The 13197-nt window shown below is 40.5% G+C and overlaps 1 protein-coding gene across 2 annotated transcripts in view; it reads left to right on the top strand.

Moving 5' to 3' along the window:
- The window catches only part of LOC145553206 (uncharacterized), a 77455-nt gene extending 71022 nt beyond the window's left edge, over nucleotides 1-6433 (top strand). For both annotated transcript variants that reach the window (XR_014089491.1, XR_014089490.1), the window contains 2 exons: nucleotides 415-629; nucleotides 5860-6433. The gene's annotated coding sequence lies outside the window, so the exon portion shown is untranslated. The remainder of the gene's footprint in view (nucleotides 1-414; nucleotides 630-5859) is intronic.
- Nucleotides 6434-13197: the final 6764 nt, after the last annotated feature.

Genomic DNA, 13197 nt, shown 5'->3' on the forward strand with positions numbered 1-13197 from the left:
AAGGACTCTTAGTTTTGCTTTTTAATTGTAGGTTGAATCCCGTCTCAGGACTGTTTTTTGTGAAACTGCATGTTTTTTCTCTGCTTGTCCAGTTTTTCTCCTGATACTCTACATTCCTCCAGAAGTTTAAAGCCATTCATGCATTTAGGGAACATCTTGACGACGTCTCTGTTGCTTAAAACGGGAGTGAAACTTCTGTAGCTGGAGGGACGTGTTGCTGAGGTTCTTCATTACTACAAAAGGTTTGTTTAAAAAATGAAACGGAAGTGTTTTAACTTGTTCTGTGTGCCACCAGCCTTCTGATTTTACTTGTATAACTGATAAAAGCTTTTCCTGTTATTTCAGAACCAAACGTCATTGCAACATTTTCCGATGGAATTTTGTCGTGTGCTCCACGCGGCGCGCCGTGAGCAGAAACTTAAGGACGGCGCTGCAGTGAGAGGCCTCTTGTATCGCCACATCAGAGCTTAACTGTCAGGCATCCTGCCAGGACAGCTGCACCTGTTTGGAGGACCCGCGGCTACGAGGCGCCTCAGAGGAGCGAGCCGCCAGCGAATGCTTCTTCCCAACCTGAAGGTTGAAGCACAAAGAGGCCAGATGGCACAACAGCTACCTTACAATCACAAAGGGTAAGAAACGATCCGCGCTGCAGTTCTGCTCCAGCAGCTGCTCGGCCTCCTTATGATGTTCCTGCAGCAGCTCCTCTGAAAATCAACCGTTTTAAACAGAAATCATGTGGTCAGTTCACATTATTTCAGTAAAATAGAGGAAAACATTTTCAAATGTGCAAAGAAAACCATCAGTAACTGAATGTACACATAGCAGATTATAAAGCTGTTGCATGATTGATGCCTGTTTGATTACACAGAGTAACTGTTATAAATGCTGCAGCCGATTATGGACTTTCTCCATATTTCAGCTGGACCGACTAGTTGACCTGAACAGATTCTGGCCTTTCAGAAAACACTCATAAAGTTTTCTGCAGGTGTGTCAGCAGTGCCTAAAACCTGTAAATATAATGAATCTTCAACACTAAGAGGAAAGAACAAGCGTACACTGAATCTGTATATCTGGGTAAGGCCTGAGTTATTCATGAAAAGGAAAACTCCACTTGGCATCTTGTGTGTAAATGAGGCGCATCAGGCGGATGAAGAGCAAATGGAAAGTCAGCTGCAATTTCCCCATTTAAATTTCCCAAGAAATGTCTGCGAAGCCGGAGTTTCCACACATGAAGCAGGAACACAGACGGAGCAACGCAAGGGAAACTAACGTCCCAGTTGTCTTTTCTAGCTCTGGTAAACTGCAGGAGAACAAATCGGGAGCATGAGGAGGGAAATTTATCTGGTGTTTATTTACATAAAGTTATTTTTCAGTTGCAGCTCTAATTATACTCCAAATTAAAGAGAAGGTGGCAAAACAAAGCATTTTGAATTAATACTGCGATCCCAACAGTAAGACGTTAAGTAATTATGATAAATAGATAGTTTTCATTGTAACTAATTAACTCCAACTACAAACACTGCAGGTGAAACAATTCAACATGAGATTAATGCTGCAGGTTTCTCCAGCAGGTGAACCTTCCTGAGTTTCTGCCTGGATTTTAATCCAGGTTCCTGTTTCAGTTCATCCTCCTCTTTCAACCAACTTTTCATGTGTGTATCTGAAGATGATAACATTTATTTAATGAGATCAAAACCTTTTTGTGATCTGCAGTCTGCTTTTTCCAGAGCTGTGCATGATGGCAGCAGCATTTACATTCATGTACATTCAGCCGTGAAATCATAAAATGAACTAATGAAAAATATTAATGACTTACAAAACTTTATTCGATTCGACTTGTGATTTTCATTAACGCGTTTCGTTCACAGCGTCACTTGTTCTATCAATTCAGAGTTTTCTAAATGCTGGTAGAGAATACTGAACGCTTCAATATTTTTCTTCTAATATATTTTCCTTGCAGATTCTGACATAAAATTCCCAAAAAATTGCAATCAAAGTGAAAGTTTTATGCAAAAACCTAAATCAGAAAAGAGAAGCAAAAAAAACACCTGAAATCAGATCCTGGTCCAGAGCTAAACCTGTGGCGCTCCGCAGGGCTCGGTGTCGGCCCGGTTCTCCTGCCGTTGGTTAAATATCAGAGAGCGCTGGGCATAAAGATCTGGGTTACTGTAGCTTTTCCTTTTAATGTAGACCACAGACGAAGTGCTTCCTTTGGACCAGAGAAACGCAAACCGCTCGGCGACTGAGTGGCATTTAATTGGCTTGTTGTCGTCCTTGAACAGAACCCGTCCCAGATTAAACAGCTTTCCAGAACTTTCTTCTTTTACCTCCACAATGTCATTAAAATTAGACGTCGCAGTGACTCAGAGAATCCGCCGTGCATTTAACACTTCAAAGGTAGGCGGTAATGATCCACTATCGGAAACGTAAAAAGCCTTCAGCTGATCAAAACTGCTGCAGAGTTCTGATGGTCGTATTTGTCCTGTTCGGTGCTCCTGTTAAAAGAAATGTCTGAAATCCTTCGTCCCACACGGGAAGCCTTTCATCGTCGTACATCACAGATCGATTTCCACGTTTCCAACAGGGCATCAGGTTTATTCTAATGTAATCCAGATGAGGGTCTGCAGATAGAACTAGAGTTTATAGATGAGACCTGCAGAAGCTGCAGAAGAGAAAGTCAAGATCACAAAATGGGACAAATTTTTACACCAAGATCGGAATAAACTTCCGTAATATTCCACTTTATTACAGGAAACTTTAGTATTTGGCTTCATTTCTTTGTGTTTTTACTGATGTCATTACACATTTATATTATATAATTGTTACAAAATGCTGTGAAAAATACGAACTTTTAATTATTTGTCTTGCTGCATCACATTTTAGTTTCTGTAAAAGGAGATGATTATCATCTTTTTGACATATTTCACTTTCCGTACAGTTTTTAGTGTTTGGTGAAATAAAATGTAAAACACACAACTATGTAATTTTATGCTGATTATTGGACGACTCTAAAGATGATCAGATAATCAATCAGCCAATCAGAAAGCGACAGAAACACACAAGACGAGACAACTCCCATGATGCTCCAGTGGAGACGGTTTTAAATATCGCTTCTGCCTCGTCCGCCATGTTTGTTTTCTCTGAACTCACCTTTGACCTTTGGTCTGTTAGACAAGTTCTGTTTATTAGATGAAGACAAACTAATCTACAAAGCGTTAAAGGATCCAGTTTGGTTATTTAAATGCATCATGTGGTTTTAGTTCCTCTGAAGCCTCCGATCAGAACCCGACCCGCTGAACAGAACCAAGCTTCTTATTTCTCATATCGTTAATTTGGAAAAAGTCTGCGTTGTGCTCGTTTCCATGGTTTTGTTTTATGTTCAAAGCACAACTCTGCCGGAACGATTTTGTTAAAATCCATCAACTCGGTGATGAAATAATTAAAATTCACGCTTTCTGCTGGAGGAGCTGAAATGTTCAGATGTTTTATGAACGGCTCTCTGTTCAGGGTGACATTGCTTCAGTCTGGGCTCCCTGTCAGAGAAAGAAACATTTTAATGGGGAACTGAAAATAACCTCAGAGTTAGACGGAGCGCCTGGACTGAGAGGAGCTGATGTATGGATGAAATTATCACAGAGGAGATCAAATAAATGAGATCTTTCACTTTTATGGAACCGTTTCCTGTTGAACAACATGATGAAGCTCAGTAATCCTTCATCAAGCGCAGAATTAGAGCCAGAAATGGAGCGGCGGCCTGCTTGTCATCGGAGGAGAAAAGAGGGTTTGGGGGGCGCTTCTATTGATTTTTTTCTACATTCTGTCAAGGTCATTGAAATGACGGTAATTGAAGTTATTTAATGGAGCTACAGGAATATTGCAGAGCAGGTCAGAGTCCAGAGGGACTGGCCTGAGGAGATAACTCCTATTGTGCTCCTGGAGGCATTATTCAGCCAGGAGCCAATAAAATGGAAAGTAAAAGGAGAAAAAAATATATATAACTTAAATTGAATTTAATAATGTCACAAATCCTGATCTAACCCGTCACGTCGTCAGGGTGAATGACCTCATTCATCTTTTTCCGTTTGTTGTTCTTCAACAGCGAGTTTAAAAAACAAAAGTCTCACTTTGTGATAATTTTTTACTGACCGGATTTATCATGTTTTTGTCATATTTGGTACTTTATTTACATGTTTTGTCTGAACTGACCTGTTAATGATGACGGGTTTTTGTGATGTATTTTATCGCAGGATATTTGTAGAAAATGTGGTCTCATGAAAATATGATGAATATTTTCTATTTTACTGCTGAAGCAATAACATTTCTAATAATTTGAATATAAGCAGATTTAATGAATGAAACCACATATTGCTATGCAGAACAAACCAAGGCAGCCAGATTTATTCCCAAAGCCTGTTTATGTTCCCAGAAGCAAACATGTAGGCAGCAAAAATAAATATGATATCGGAGCTCAGGAGAAATTGCTCTGCTGCTTTGCAGCATGAAGGTTCTGGGTTTGAATCCCAGGCTGGACTCTGGATTAAAACGAACCTCTGCAGGTTCTCCCGGTGCGTTCTCTCTGGGTGCTCCAGCTGCCTCCCTTTGTGAAGCTAACAGCAACAAGTTGGGTGAATCTGCCTGTTAGGGAAACAGGAGTTAATTTCCCAAAGTCATCTTCTCACCATGTTACTCATTAATTTATAAATGTTAGTTTCCAACTAAATGTTTAATTAGCAAGCTAAATATTTAGCTAGCTCGGAGCTAAACGGCTCATTTTGTGTTTGAAGCTGAAATGTTGGACAAGAAAAGGAAGAAAAGAAACGATGATAAAGACGCTATTTGAAAACAGAAGCTTGTAAAGCTGTTTGGAAGATGCAGCTTTTATTTTGGTAGTCCACATATTAACTAAATACTTAGAACTGAGCTAATTATTTAGCTTAAAACTAAATTGAGCGTTAAGCTGAATCTTCAGTTTGTTTATTTGAAGCTAAATATTTAGCTTGCAGGCTGAATCTTTAGCCCAACTAATTAATTTGAAGATAATTGTTTAGCTAAGTATTTGTGTTGCTTAATGGCACACCGCACCATTCAGTTCAAGCAGCTGAGAGGAAAAGTCTCTAATTCCAGGATATTTTTGTTCATCTGAACACAAACAGTTTTTGTCTTATTTGCTGTTTTATCAACATAATTCAGTTCAGCATCTTAGTGTTGTAGCTTTATGAATGAAGTGCATCAGAAGCAGAACGCGTCGTGTTCCCTTTGGTTCCGTAAACTGTGGATGACTTTTCTCCTAAATCTAGACGCAGTTTATCTGTAATCTGTTCCGTCTTAAACCTCTTCCTCAAGCATTGTGTCCTCTGGCGGAGTAAGCAGACTCATTGTGGGGGGAGAAAACTCCCTCCTGACTGGAGCCGGAGCCGGTCGGGAGCGGATTCCCTCCAGGAGACGCATTTCTGCTTATTCTGTCAGTTACATTGAAGGATGAGGAATATTCTGTTCTTTGGAGATTTACTGCATCAGAAACATTTCTTTACATTCAGTTGTGAAGAGTTGGAACAGACAAAGTTATATAAAGTCCCAAGATGCTGGAAGGCCTCGCTGAGTCAGCCATGAGCCATGCTGCTCGTCAGTCAGCGGGCTTTTATTTTGAAACATTGTCTTCCTGCTGCAGACACACTGACATCGAACCGGCTGCAGAGCAGAGAGACGCTGGAACAAACCGAGACATAAAATGATGCTGAACTGAATCAATTTCACAAACTCAAACCTCATTCCAAGTTTCTGTCCCATTTATTTGACGAACCTGAGCTGCTTTTCCAACATGTGACATTTTAAAATGCCGTTTTGTTGACGGATGTGCAGAGCAGCGGCAGTGTGTTGGAGGAAATCCTGAGCTCCGCAACAGAGACGAGGCGGGACTCTGAGATGAACCGAGCTTCTCCAGAAGACGGAGCGCTCGCCTCCATGCAGCTCTTCTTGCTGCAGACCTTCCTCCCTGCGACCCGCTGGACCGGCCGGCCAGCGAACTCCATCCGACGGGCTGAAGACCGGCGTGGTGAGACTAATCGCCACTCGGGCTTTCTGAGAATGGCGGCGCCAGACGGAAAGCCATGCATCACACCCTGAGATCTGTGGAGGGCTGCTTTTAAAGCGCTGCTGACTTCTGAAGCAACAAACGGCTCATCTCTCACTTTTCTCAACTTGAGCCGCATCGACTCAGGATACGAGGCGGCGCCGAGAACCAGGACGGGTGATTGATGGGTCCAGTTTGGTAAACGGGCAGCTGGAGTGGATAAAACAGCTGATGACGCAGCAAACGGCTCCAGGAACAGATCTCAGTTCTGGTCTGATTCATTCCAGCTGGTAGAAGAATCAGATGTTAGAAAATATTAATATGACTGGAAATTAAAATATTGCATAAAAGTGCAGAACCAACCATGGAGGAGAGGTATTCAGCTTCTATGCACCACAGATCTGGAGTTTTATTTATAACACATTTTCAGCAACAAGGCAGTTCAAACACTGAGTTCCTTTAAATCAAGGCTGAAAAGCAGCAGGTTGGTTTATTCAGAACCATAATGAATGAAATATTCACCAAGATATGGCAGAGTGTCTGTTTTTATAATGTCAAACCTTTTGAACTCCCTTGATGCTGAAATGTTCCACACTAACATACTTGACTGAATATTTCTTGTGTCTCAGAAAGTGAAGCATCATTTAATATATTAATCACACAGAGAGCTGCGGCTCCTCCTCTGCGCTCAGATTCATCTCCCATCAGTTCACAACTTCCTGAGAAATCAGAATTAACAATAAACGATAAAAAAAAAGCATCCTGCTGCAGTGCTAATGATTACCCATGATCCTCCTCTCCTTCCTCCACACACTCCACCGGGGAAGCGGAGTGATGTGGGCTGCGCCTAAAGTTTCTGCTCAGCCTTATTGCTTTTGCTGCCCAAGACAATATTATTATCTGGAGCTGCAGGCCTCACAGCACAACTTGTAAATAATAAACCATGCTGGACAGAAGCCTGTGAGGCTACTGCTAATCCTGCTATTATTCCACTTTTATTGGTGCTATTTGCTCATTATTCCTCCTCTCCTCTGGCTGAAGAGAGCCGTTAAATTATGCTCAGCTATTGTTTTCCTGGGAGCAGAACGGACGGCGGCGTTCAGCCTCCATTCCTTTCTGCTGCTTCTCCTCGGCCACATCGGCGCCTCAAAATGTCACAGTGGGTGGCAGCAGCTCCTGTCAGACGGGAATTTAATCACACACTGAATTTTTTCCTCCTCTTTTTAATTTCCTACATTCTTTTGTACATTAGTACCAGTAATCTGACATCAGGATTCAGGTTATAACTCTGCATGTGACTGAAATCGACAGAATTATTATATTCATGTCTTGCAGAAGGTGAAATTTCATCCAGCTGTTTGTCTTGCAGACGGAGCGTCGCTGACAAACCTGCAGGTTAAACGTCTGAGGCCATGAAGGTAAAACATCCAGCTAATGAAACGACTGCATGGAGCTTCACCTTTCTGTTTGTTTCACTTTATCCTGTTGTCTTTTTAAGCAGTTTGGTTTTAACCTGTTTTTAAAACGCTACATGAATAAACTCTACGTTGACGTTTATTTTCTTTACATTCTGTTGCTTCCTGTTTCATTTCAGTTTCTTCTCCACAGCTGATGCCGTTTCTTCATCACCAGAAATCTGCACTTCTTGCTTCACTACACAAATTACAGTGATTATGACTTTCTTCTGCAGATTTAATGATTGTGTGTTGAAGGCAGAGAACCAGTGGCCATTTTTTAAATCTATCAGACTAAAAATAACTGCTGTGGAAAAATACATTTTCTTCTTGGAAGATAAAAGCAGATTTTTGTTTCTCTTTGCAGTTTTCTATGCTTTTATTCTGAAGTTTGTCTTCGTGAAGCTGACAGATTTGTGGGCAGATGTTTGATCACGTTTTCGGTTTGGTTGATGTTTGAGCTGCTGCTGATGCAGAAATCAGGTTTTTCTGTTTCAGGCTCTTTTCTCTGTTGTTGGGTTTTTACCACCACAGCCGTTTGTCCTGCATGTCTCCTCTTTAAATAAACAACACTTCATATTTTGAATTGCAAATTTAAAGAAAATTGCAGTGCTGTCATCTCAGAAGATGAATAATTTGACATTGTGGAGGGGAGGATGATTCATTTGTAAACATAAGTAACAAATCCCACAGGATCCGTACCGTTAAATGAGGCGCCTCACTTCCTGTTGGAAACTCCAGGAACAACAAAAACTCAGAATGATGAACATTTAAATGTTGTCCTTCTAAAATCGTTGACATTTTATACAATTAGACTAGTTATATTGATAACCAAGTCGGTTTAATTTGTCTAGTGCCAAATTATTTTGACTAAATTCATGAAAGTTTTAATTTTAGCCACTGATCTGTGAAATGAAGCATCTGTGACAGCATGGAGCAGATCTGTGTTACTGCTGGATAACGGCTGGAACAAACCTGCGCCTGAGGTCAAAGGTCGACCAGACTCACCTGGCCTAATGCAAGAAAAGCATAAATCAATTTCACCACATTTTTATCTTCATTTCATTAGATTCATGATCAAACCCAAAAAAATTCTAAGCAGATAAAAGATTATAGATCTAAAGCAACCAGAACATCTAAAGCTCTGCAGGCCCCATAAGGTCAGAGGTCATAAAAAACAGGGTCAGAACCTCAACTGACCAAACAAGAAAAAACAAAACTCCTGACAAAATATGAGACACAAGTGGAATTAAATCCACAAAACACTTAAAAATATAAAATTTAATTCTCCTGACCATCTGATCCACTTTGGCTAAAATAACTTCAGTTCTTTTTTATTCTGATATTTAAATTATTCCATTTTAAACTCGGCTGTCAAAAGAACAGAACTCCAGAAGCCTTCGTCTTTATTTCCGTTCTCTGGAGGAACTTTAATCTTCCGTTTTTCTTGGAGTAAATCTCCAGTTTGCTGGAGTTCCTGGTTTGCAGGTTTGGTTTTCTTGCTTTCAGGATGAACCTCCTGGTCTGACCGAAGCGAAGCGTCGTTTTTCATTTTTTCACGTCTCTTTAGATCCCAGACGACTCTCTGAATCTCAGCGCGGTCACTTCAACAGCCTGAATGTCCGAAGTCTAAACGGGAAAAGTTTCCGTCCAAATGCTCAGAATCCTGGTTCTCATCATCCTGATGAAGAGTAACTTCACTCAACGTCTGTGTGAAATTAGTGAAACTAGATGTAGGAGTGTCTTAATTTATTCACCAAAGTGAATTTTTTATTGCATTTTACAGAATTATAAAATGTTTTTCCTGTTTTATTATGTTTATGGAAGCCCTGAGGATTCCTAACAGTTAAATGTCCAAATAGCATTAATGTTAATAATAAAAGGTATATTATCCAGAGAAAACGGTAATAAACAAGCAAACAGAGTTGCAACAAACACAGATTTCGGTTTGGGGATATTTTGTGAACTTAGTGTTTTTAATGAGCAGCTAAACATTTTTCATACATTCATAAAATCCCACTTTTATTAGCCGGTTGGTGTCCGCAGCCCAAATTACGCAGGAAAAGGGTAAAACGTGTCGCTCTCAAGTGGTTGGAAGCCATAATGGATGGAAATCTGTGATGACAGCCTTCATTAGTCAGCTGGTCAGTCAGTTGGGGGGAAAATGAAGGGCAGAAGAGCTTGATTTAATTTTGATGAATAATCCCTTGAGACAAACAGCGAGCAGAGTTTTCCTCCAGAAAACTTCTCTCACATAGAAAATGAGTGGGCAGGTTGTAATGGTACCTTGGTTCTTTCTCCCAGCCTCTCCAATTATCCTAATCAGTCAGCAGCCATTCTTAAAGCTGGTGCTAGCAGCTAATACAACTCCTGGCTAAGATTGCCTCCCTCTGCTGCTAATGAACTCGAGCCGAACGGGAGTGAAAAGGTGACGGAGGTCCTGACTGTGTGATCACAGCTGCAGTAAAGCACCAATTTACAGCACTGAGTGTCTGCTCTGCATTCAGCTATACGAGTCGCTGTGAACATTGATTTCCCAGCGCTGAGTGCAGCACATCCAGAGCCTCGGGCTGCAATAATCATGTTAACAGGACGGGCCTGGTGGGGGGAAAACACACAAAATAATGCTGATTTACGTCCAGGGCTTAAAGGGCTCCGGCCGGATTTCCGGCTTTTGACCAAACGGTCCGCCTCAACCAAACTGTGGTCTCCGGGACCCTTCTAGACCGGAACGTGTCGGCAGCGACACATCTAAATTTGCAGTACCGTAATTCCGCCACACGTAGCGCTATCTGAAAAATTCCAACGGTTTCTGAAAGGGGAGACGTTGCATTTCCAGCAAATATCGGGTTAATACGGCGACTTCACAGCTGCAGAGAGTAATTAATGGGGGGGGCACTCGTTTAATAGACGGTAAATTGCGAAAATAACTTGCTGGATATTGAAAGTTCCGGTTGTTACGGATACATGGGTAAGTATATCATCTCACAGGACATTTAAAGAACTACTTACAATTAAAATAAGGAGGATTTATTTAGTCAGACGTTTGAAACTTAGGCGTAAAGAGCTCCGTCTGGGGGCCAGACTTTCAAGCAAAGCGAGCTTTGGACCAAACGACCCGCCTCAACTAAACTGTAGATAATAGACAAAGATGTCTGCCAATCAGAGTTCTAGCTCCCGTGTTCTTGACCAGTGACTGTAAAACGGTTTGTAGAAAAGAAGCTCATGCTTTCGGTTTGGTGGTTAAATCAAATGCGATATGAAAGAAGATGGAGTTTGTCTCACCTGGTAAAGAAACACGTTTACTTGAGAAAGGAATTAAAATCAAGTGGCGCTGGGCATGGCGACAAGAAGGGGGACAGGAAGTTGGTGGAAATTTTTACAAAAGGGGGCGCTGGGATTCCTTTGGGGGGCGTTTGGTCGAAGGTAAACTTTACACCTCAAATGCACAACAATACCAGTTTAGACTTTGAGCAACTTCCTAAAACTGTATTGTGTAACATTAAGTCATGCTTGGCTGCAACTGTATCGATGGCAGCTCTTCTTCTGTTCAGTGTTTGTAGCTTTTGGCGCAGCTCCGCTCCTGCTAGTAGCTTCACTGCATCAGGTCAGCGTTACACCGGCTGATGACGTTGCTGAGATTCACTTTGTCTGGTGTCTGATTTTCTAATATTTTATGTTTTATTGAGGATTTTTGTACATATGTTTTGGCAGTTCTGTTATCATGTCAAAGCAGCAACTTATATTAAAAAGTGTTTTATTGTCCGTCTGGATGCTGCCCGCTTCCATGGAAGGACAACAGAAAATCACATGTCCTTGCTAAAATCATGATACCCTCACTTTGTATCCCTCTGAAAACGGAACCCATTTAAATAAAGAAATCCCTCCATGGTGATTCAGGATAGAGAGCGTTCATTTTATAGCGTTTACACGGTGCTGTAAGTGGTCCGGTATGAAACGGGGTGATGGAACAACTGTACCACAGCACTTTTAAATTTCAATAATCAGAATGCAGAAATGGTTTCTGTTGTTTTAAAAGGTTTATGTCAGTCTGCCTTTTCCCGACCACCCTGCACCTTAGGGGTTAAAAAAAAGACGTTCACATTGCGCAAAACTCTGAAACAGGAGAAGCGGGACATAAAACGGAGCGACGGACTAGATGTGACTTATGGCATAAAAACAGAGAATCCGACGCTGAACAGTGAAAAATCAACACATGATGTGAAACATGACGATTAGGCGGCGCAGCAGGTGATGAGTGAAGATTACTGATGGTCAAACGATAAAATAAATCTAGCAACAGGAAAGAAACTAAAGTGGACATAGCAATAAACCAAGAGAGGATAAAACTAATCAAAGGAAACTAAATGGAAATGAATGAAGAACAAAATGCAAGAATAAACTAAGAAACTAAAGTAAATACAGAGGAATAAACTGGTATGGCAAGACCTTTTGAGCAATAATTAATACAGAGATTGTATGGCAGGAATAAACAGACACTATTTCCAGATAAAAGGTCAAATAATATTGTTGAAGTGCCATGGGTTTGTTGAGACCACATCTAGTACTGAGAATAAATATATCTTACAGACCATAACAGTGAAGAACTGATCACTTATTTATGTTTTTAATTAGATTTGATATATTTATAATATATCAATATTATTTTTCATGTCAGTGTTGATGTCATGAGGCTGATGACTCCATGACACTTTGACTCATTAGGATTTGAATAAGAACCAGATTTGTTCTTTGTCATTTCTGTCCAGTAAAACTATTAATCTATAATCAATAGTCAGGTCTATATAAAGATATAATCCATGTTTCTGTCTCATATTTGTATGGCATTAAAAGGAACTTTAGTTTTTCCACTGAAAGCTCTGGTTTGCACAATAAATGCCACATGAAGTTTTATGGATGATGCTCTGATGTCCCATTCTCCTGAAGGCAGCACAGAGCTGCACCACCAGAAACACTGAAGAGAAGAAGAGTTATGATTAATGTAGTTACTGTTCTATCCATGTTTTAATGCTGCAGCTCAGTCGGTTGCTAATAGTTCAAAGTTTAAACTGGCATGTTGAACATCTTTAATCTGGTCATTTTGTGGAATATTTAACAACTAGAAAATGACACAAAATAAGAATATATTTCTCCACTCTGATTGGCTGCAAAGCCTACAGATTTTAACTTGAATGTTCATTCATTGCATTTTTCATAGACGGAGGCGTGAAAATAATTTCTATTCTCATGACTTTTTTGTTCTCTGGGAAATTATTTTTGATGATAAATACAGAAACAAGCATAAACATCAAAGCATCTACAATAGTGATAGTAATATTAATGATAAAATAATAGTCAGTGCAAAGTAGCCTGCAGATTCTTTGGTGGGGGGCGGAGAGGGACCTGGATAAAGGCTGGGGGGGCTGGATAAAGGCTGGGGAGGGGGGGGGGGGGGGGCTGGGCTGAAACAGGTTGAGAAACTGATTTAGTTGGTAATGTTGCATGTTCTAAATTACTTGCTAAAACATTGAAAGGCTCTTATTTAATCCTGAGGGATTATTTCCTGTAAGGCAAACCTTTAGGTCACAGACATTTTACATTTTGTTTTGAGTTGAAATGAACTGAAGTCTTATTTAAGTTTGAGTGTTTAGCTTGTTAATTGTATTGTTAGAA

The sequence above is a fragment of the Poecilia reticulata genome, chromosome 10 (assembly GCF_904066995.2).
Source record: "Poecilia reticulata chromosome 10, P_reticulata-male-v2, whole genome shotgun sequence".
Classification (NCBI taxonomy): Eukaryota; Metazoa; Chordata; class Actinopteri; order Cyprinodontiformes; family Poeciliidae; genus Poecilia; species Poecilia reticulata.